Raw genomic sequence first — 7,695 nt, 5'->3', positions numbered from 1 at the left:
CTTATAGAGCGAAAAATACGGTATGTTTTAATTTTTAAAAAATATACACTCTTTATTTAGGGACCATTAAAAATACCATTTCCAGTTATGTTTTGCTGGCCTGGGCTTTTTTGGGGGGGGGGGAGTAAGGGTGGGATAGAAACTTAATAATAAAATAAATTCTTTTTTTCAGCTCTTCAGCTCCCCAGAGTGATCACAGCAATCTAAATTAATAAAAAGAAACCAATGGCATAAAACGATATTATAACACACATAGCAACAAGCAGGTGACAATATAAAACGAAACAGACTAAATGCCCGGCAAAATAAAATGTATAAGTGCATTTCTGGATTTAAGGGTACAGGATCTGCGCAGTCTGTCTCCTTTGATAAGTCTACAAATCAGGAGCCAGGCTGTCTTTAAGGGCAGCTCCATATAAAGCAAATTATATTAGTTCGGTGAATATGTTACCAGGGCATGCAAAACAATAGCAAGGACCTTGCCACCCAGAAAGTAATGCAGCTTTTGCACAAACTGAAGCTGGTACAGCACACTTTTGGCCACATAAAAATGAAAATCCAGAAGGACCCCCTGAGTCCAGGAACCTGGAAAATTTATATCCTTTTTTTTAATTCAAATTTATATTTATATTCAAGAGGAAGTATGACCGTCTTAGAACAGGTAAATCCACAATTTCTTGGTGTGTTAAACCTCTCAACAAAACCAGATCCATCTTAACTGGATTGAATTTGTACATCCAGTGTCTATAATTAGGCCTTAACCATTACACCTGCACCTGTTGCAAAGGATGAAAGGGCTGAGTGATGTTGATAGCGTAACACCCCATGTTCTTGGACAATTTCCCCAGCAGTTGAATGTAGATGTTAAATAACACAGGGATTGGAAAACAAACTTGTGAGACTCCATAACACAGCTGCCAAGTTTGTGGGTGGAGATCAAGACCTGGTGAAACAATTGTGTGCTTACATCCCAAGCAGTCAGCTTGTACATCACCACAAAGCTTTTTTTTTAAAAAAATGGTTGCTTGGAGCTGAACCTAGTAGAAAACGAAGTCTTGGGATTGGACATTGCTGCCTAAAATGTACATCTTAAGCAGCTAAAAATGCTAAATGCTGTCTCTGCCCACATTTAACTGTTCACCTCATAGTGCTTCTAACATGTAATATGTTTTGCATGCCTTTATTTGCTGTTTCAATAATAGTGCAGTACTACTGAAGAAATAGCTAAATTTTAATGAGAAATATTATGCTCACATGTTCGGGTGTTTTGCATCCTTAAATATTATTGCAGTAGAATATACCAATTTCAATATTTAATTTTGCCAGAATAAATTATGATTGTGTTCATTTTCAAAGCAGGTAAGCATATTCCACTGTTGGTCTTAACAGGTTATTTGTTCATATATTCTACTAGTTCAAGTACAACATGCTTGTGAATTTATTTATTTTTTGCATGCTAAAGTATTTTGCTGCTATTTAGCACATTTCAGACAAATGGGGGAAGAAGTAGAGCTAAGTATCACACATGCTTGTTTTACATTATAAGTTATCTTATTGGTAATAACTCCATACTTGTTTCAGTCTTTAACTTGTTTAGGCATTCAAGTGATCAATCAAAAGTAAATTGATTGGTTGCTTTTGGCACGTCTCTTACTTTCCTCTTAGGAAGTATGATCCTATAAACAGAATCAGAAAGACTATTGCCAGTGGCCAGGGTGGTCAGCAGAGGTAGATTCCTGAAGCAGTTCTTGGGATATGTGGGAAAAGGTTATATTTGGGTCAAAATCACTGAACCTAGATTATTTATCCATTGATTGCACACCTAAAAACTGAAAACTATGGGGGATATCAATGTTAGTCATAGTGGAATTGACCCACAGAAATCAATGGACTTAACTCACTCAGATGCATTGATTTCAGTGGGTCTACTCTTGGAGGTATCACTAACATAGGTTATCATCTTTTATTTTGTGATAATGGTAATCCAATAGATCGTTGTGCTTCCCACTAAAATCAGTGAGCACATCTGACTCTGTGTTGAATTGTGGTCACTGTTCTGCTATTGGGTGTCAGAAATGAAAGCTACTATTTGATTTTTAAAGTTCTGAGTCTGTTTTATCTAGTACTCCCCCCCCCCCCTTGCAAGGTAAAGGTGAGTTCAGACATAAAATTTTGCTTCTCACACAGTTATCTGAGGAGACTGTCTTCCATGTAGAGATGGAAAGCATTAAGTAGATGCTGTGTGTTGTTGACCAGTGGTAATAACTAGTTGTAGGAGCTGGGGAAATCTCCTTGCAATTATGGAGGTGGCTGTTGATCAGTAACCAAGTTAACTTGCTAACACCTTTCATTAGTAATATATGTAGTTTTTGAACTGACTCTGAGAGTGTTTGAGCCATTTGGTAATTAACTCTCTTGGGATGCTAGCAGTTAGCCAATGTTTGCTTTCCTGTCCTGAATACAAGGAGAAGCCTGGCCTGATCTTAGTGCAGGGATGGGCCTGTTCTAGATGCTGCTAGACTGCAATTCACATCACTCCCTGACCATTCCCAGTTTGCTGGGGTTGATTAGATTTGGAACCCAGCAACTATTGGAGGACAACAGGTTTTCTGTCCTCTGCTACAGAAAGAGTTGAGCCACCGCTGAACTTTGGACACAATCCTTCCTGAATGTTTACTGCAATATAATGCCTTCCTTCTTTCTGCCCCAATTTTCCATTATAAAAGCAGTTTTATAGAACGAATGATGTCACAATTTGTTATCATGTTTCTATTTAGACAGGATTTGGTAACTAAAATGCAAAGAGCAGCAGTGTTTGTCCTAAACGTTGCTATAGTTGCAACACATATCGGAGATGAACATGTGGCAACTTTGACTATATTTTAGATGCGTTCGTAGTAGTAATAATTTGTTGACGTGAGAGGGAGAGAGAGAGTGCCACTTTCAGGTTTGTTTAATGTCTCTGAAAATTTGTAAAACCAAATGACACACCAACTTATAATCAAAGAAATCATAATTGTAACCCTTAAATTGAACAGTTAATTTCAGCCTCCTTTACATAAGACTTCCCTAGATGTTAAGCAATTAATACATAGAAGTGTGCCATAGGTGTCCATAGCCACCAAGAGATAGTTTTGTAGTAAATTGTAAATAGTCTATGTTTTACAGCAGCTAGTTTCTTACGTTTATCTCTTAACATGACGTATCTAATGGATGATTTACTCCATGCCTATATAGCCTGAATTGCATACAAGGCTTTGCCCATTTACAGAGACCTATGACAAATTTTCCTGTAAATTCAAATTTGCTCTTTTAGACTTCGCATGCTCATTCTGTATGTTAATAATTACTGAAGGCTTTTCTTTAAAAAGTCATCCCTGTGTTGGCCTTTTAGATAGGTTTGTTTCCAATTTGTCTTCTCCATTAATGTTTCTGAAAAGCACTAAAAACCATACCATTAGAAGCAAGGCTGCCAAGAATACTTTTAAGAAAAAAATATGCTTCTTGGCATCCCTGCTTTTAAAAAACCAAATAGTGCAGGGTGCGATAGACTCTGCAGGAAATGTTAGGGAGCGAAGTATCTTACCCTTGTGGCAGCCCTAAAGACTTTCATCCGCACTTGAAGACACAACCCCTTTGACATTAGATCAAAAAGCTTTAGCAAAATGTGTTCAGACAAATTGTTCTTTTACTTTCCAGTAGGTCTTATATCACTTAGCTTGAGTATTTGAGGTAAACATGGTAGTTATGGGGTATATTTTACATTCTTGGATTAATTTTATTATATATTTAATATATTGATAGCTGTAAAATCATTTGTACATAGTTAAGGTATTGTAATGCAACCCCTGCAGTAGACTAGGCTGTGGGGACTGTAGAGTACTATGAAGCAGTTTTGCCTACTCGCCTACAGTTTTGCCTACTCACATTCTTGGAGCCTCTAGTGACCTGAACTTCCACTTTTCCCTTAGCTTCCGTTTGAAAGGGCAGAATTTGCCGTAAAAACAGCTGCGTGAATGGCTGACTGATGTACCTTGGAGTCGTTTTCAGAGGGCTATGTAGCTGACCTCCAAACACTTTCCAAGTCAGCTTCCTATGCTAAAGTTCATTTGATCTTAGAAAGGCAAAACTTTTTCTTTGCACAGGAGAACGCGGATAAATATATACATACCATTAACATGTTTTAAAACCCTGATAATATAATGTAACAAAATACTTAAATTCTCTTGTAATCCTATGCTTGAAATATTTATGCTGCAGCTGTAAAATATCTCTGTCCAGGAAGTGGCAGCTTGATCTCTTTGTTATACTTGCTCTGCAGCGTTTTCATCCATTACATCTGTGGTAATGTGAGGCAGTCCATAATTCCTGTCCTGGAAATCTTTTGATATTTTTGTTGTTGCAGATGCTCTCTATTATAAAAGCAAAAGTCACACATTAAACAGATTGCACAACTTTTTTTTGTAAACCCACAATATAGAGGATACTTTGAATTCTCTGGTGCTCTGAAATATTCAAGCACAGTGAAACAAGTTCTTATTTCCCCCCAAATGAATATCCTGATAAGTATAGCAATCCATTATATTCTTTCAAATACCTCACCTTAAAGAGAAAGGAAGCACAGTTGTAATGTATCTAAATCACTCTAGTGAATCCATACAAATTATTGGTTTGTAAATGTCCGGATGCAGCTGTATTGCCTTCCAGAATAAGCAAGACTATGACAAACTTCTATTTTGTATGTGTTCATGATGCTTTTGAAAGTATTTATTGATGCTGATACCTTAATATATTTCCACAATCTAGAGCAGCATGTGACCACCTTCTGTTTGCTCAGCAGGACCTTTGGTATTTACCTGGACCAGCAGTTTATCATGCCCATACAGCAAATCATTTTTGAAGTTTAAAAATTAGTTTGCAATATGTCCTATGGTTTGCTGTTCATATATATCATATATGGTTTGTTGTCCAGCTGGGCATATGCAAAAGTCATTGGACAAACATAAAGTACCTTTCTGGATTGCGACAAGATCTTTAAAGAAAATAATTTATAGACTTAATAGGTCCTGCAAAACATTCATAGCAACAGGTGGGATTACTGGAGTTTAAAAAATAAATAAATCAAAAGTTTTTTTAAAAGGTTGGTGCATACCAATAATTTTAGACGTTTTGCCAATGATGTACAGTTCTACGGTTGGAGTTGCTGTAATTGCATTACATGACACACAAAGCTGGCCTCTACCTCATGTGATACAAAAACAGATATTTTGTATGGTTTTAGTAAAACAAGATGCATTTATCTGGTCACTTAGTTTACAAATTTTGAATTCTATTTATTGAAACATGACATACTGTGCTCTTAGCTTATACCTCAATTGTATTTTGTGCAGTTTTCCATTTTTCATGCATTGTAAATATCCTGTATAGATTGTGGATCCACATACAAATAAAAACAATTCTAATGTCAAGCACTTCACGTTTTGTGTACTTTGTACATATAGTATGTGAATTGGGTGTTTGTTCAAGATATTTCTCAATGCTAGTTTTGTGCATTTGACAATGTACCATTCACTCTAGTATTCATAACGGCATAGATCAGCAGACCTGTAAGGCTGGAGACAGACAATAGTTTTAAGAGAGTTGAATGCCGTCGGAGACATCATGTTTGCACATTTCAGTTACCCCATGTCAAAGAGGTTTTTCAGGTATTTCAGTTAATGTAAATAGCTGTACAATGAAGGCAAAAGCGGCTTGAACATAAATATCATGAAAGGGGATTCCCTTTCAGTTCCTGGTGTGTGTGTGTGTGTAGTATTCCTTTTCAAGAAAACTAGTTTATTTCTTTCATTCTTAGTATGTGACAGCAAAAAAAGAATTGTATTTCCTGCAAGTGTGTGTGTGTGTGTGTGTGTGTGTGTGAGAGAGAGAGAGAGAGAGAGAGAGAGAGAGAGAGAGAGAGAGAATTAAGACATTTTGACCCAATGAAAACTGTCCTTAATACATTTTTAATAATACTGCACAAATACTTTCTTACCATAAAGAAGAAACACACCTTTCTGGCTATTCATGAAACTGGCAATTGATCAGTAAGTGAAATTCTGACCAGGCTGGCAAAATTCTGACTGGCTGTCAACGCTGCTCCTCTTACATGTAATGGGTTGGGGCATTTATTATTATTATTACATTCTCTGAGTAGGGAGTGATGCAATTTAAAAGCCAAAAAATAGAATAGATGAAAAGCACCAGCAGAAAATTACATAAAAGAGCATTTAAAAAATCTAAATGAAAAATGCCTTATATGGCAAGGAATGAAATGTATATGTTGTTCCCTTATACATGATGGGCTGGCTCCATCTGTGCAGGTCCATAACTGCATAGTAATCCATAGTAGTGCCTTCTATGTGAATGAGGCATCACAGAGTGAAAAACAGCAGCAGGAATTGTATAAGCAACATGTTCACCTGGCAGTCATCAAGTGTTGAATTCTGCAGCTCTCTGGTTGGTCTTGTGGCTGGGGGAGCAGAGCCCTGGATGTTGGACTTGAGGTCGATCCCTAGTGGAATCACTGATGAATAGTTCATGTGATAGGCACATACATTGTGTGAACCAGCCCTATGTACAGCAAACTTAACTCTCCGGGGCTTGGAGCTGTGTACCTAATCAGTCTGGAGTGCAGTTCCAGAAAAAATCCACTAGTGGTCACTGCAGGCATATTTTATCAGTGGAAAGAAACCCAGATGTTCTGCGGCGCTTTCCGCACGAAGAATATTTAAAGCACCAGAAGAAGCAGATTCTCTTTAGACTCTTCTCATTTGCAATTCAGACAGCCAGGATGCTGAGCGAATTTTGTTCTGTTATTACAGAACTTCTTCATACTAAATTAAAATGCATATTAAAATAGTATGCTTTTAAAAGAATTTATTCTGAGCATCATAAATTACACCTTGATTATGAATGCATTGTTTCCATATAGCTGTGTTTAGGATTGGCGGTTGAGCTGGCATCTTCATCATACGCCAGGCGCCAGACAGAAAAGGTTGTTCTTTAACCAGGCCTTCGGCTGGTTAACATCTGATACCCTCTTAAATTTATGTATGGAAAGGAGGGCGGTTATCGGTTTGTTTTTGTTCTTGCTTTTATTATGCAGTTTGTGCTTTTTATCCTGTATTTTTGTGTTGTGAGCCGCCTTGGGATCTTTAATTAATAATAAAAATCACTTGGATTGGGCGGGGGACCTGTGACCCTCCAGATACTTGCTTTCCCCCCCTGATTTGGGTAAGGCAATAAAAGTGCTGAATTAGTGTTTGAGATTAATAATAAAGTGGATGATGCCCTACCCCTAAAAAAACCACCTCAACCTGATGAGATGGATGCTGTTAATGAGCGGTTGGTTTGTGGATTCAATATTCAATCTGTTTGGAATGAGTTTGTACCCTTACCTCCCTGACAAGCATCCAGCTTGCAGTATTTTTTTGGGGGGGGGGGGAGGAGGGAGGTTCTGGCATCTACAGTAAGGTATGCAGTGCATTTAATCATCTAAGAATGCAAACCCCCCTCAGAGGACACCTCCAGAATGTCAGTGTTTTGCAGGAGTGATACAGGTACATACTGAGGAATTTAGGCTGCACACGTAAAGTGGATTAAAACATTGTTGCTCCACTGTGACAAATCCACTTGGAAAAACAACAACAGAAT

The sequence above is a fragment of the Podarcis muralis genome, chromosome 6, assembly GCF_964188315.1.
Source record: "Podarcis muralis chromosome 6, rPodMur119.hap1.1, whole genome shotgun sequence".
Classification (NCBI taxonomy): Eukaryota; Metazoa; Chordata; class Lepidosauria; order Squamata; family Lacertidae; genus Podarcis; species Podarcis muralis.
This window is presented reverse-complemented; position numbering follows the sequence as displayed.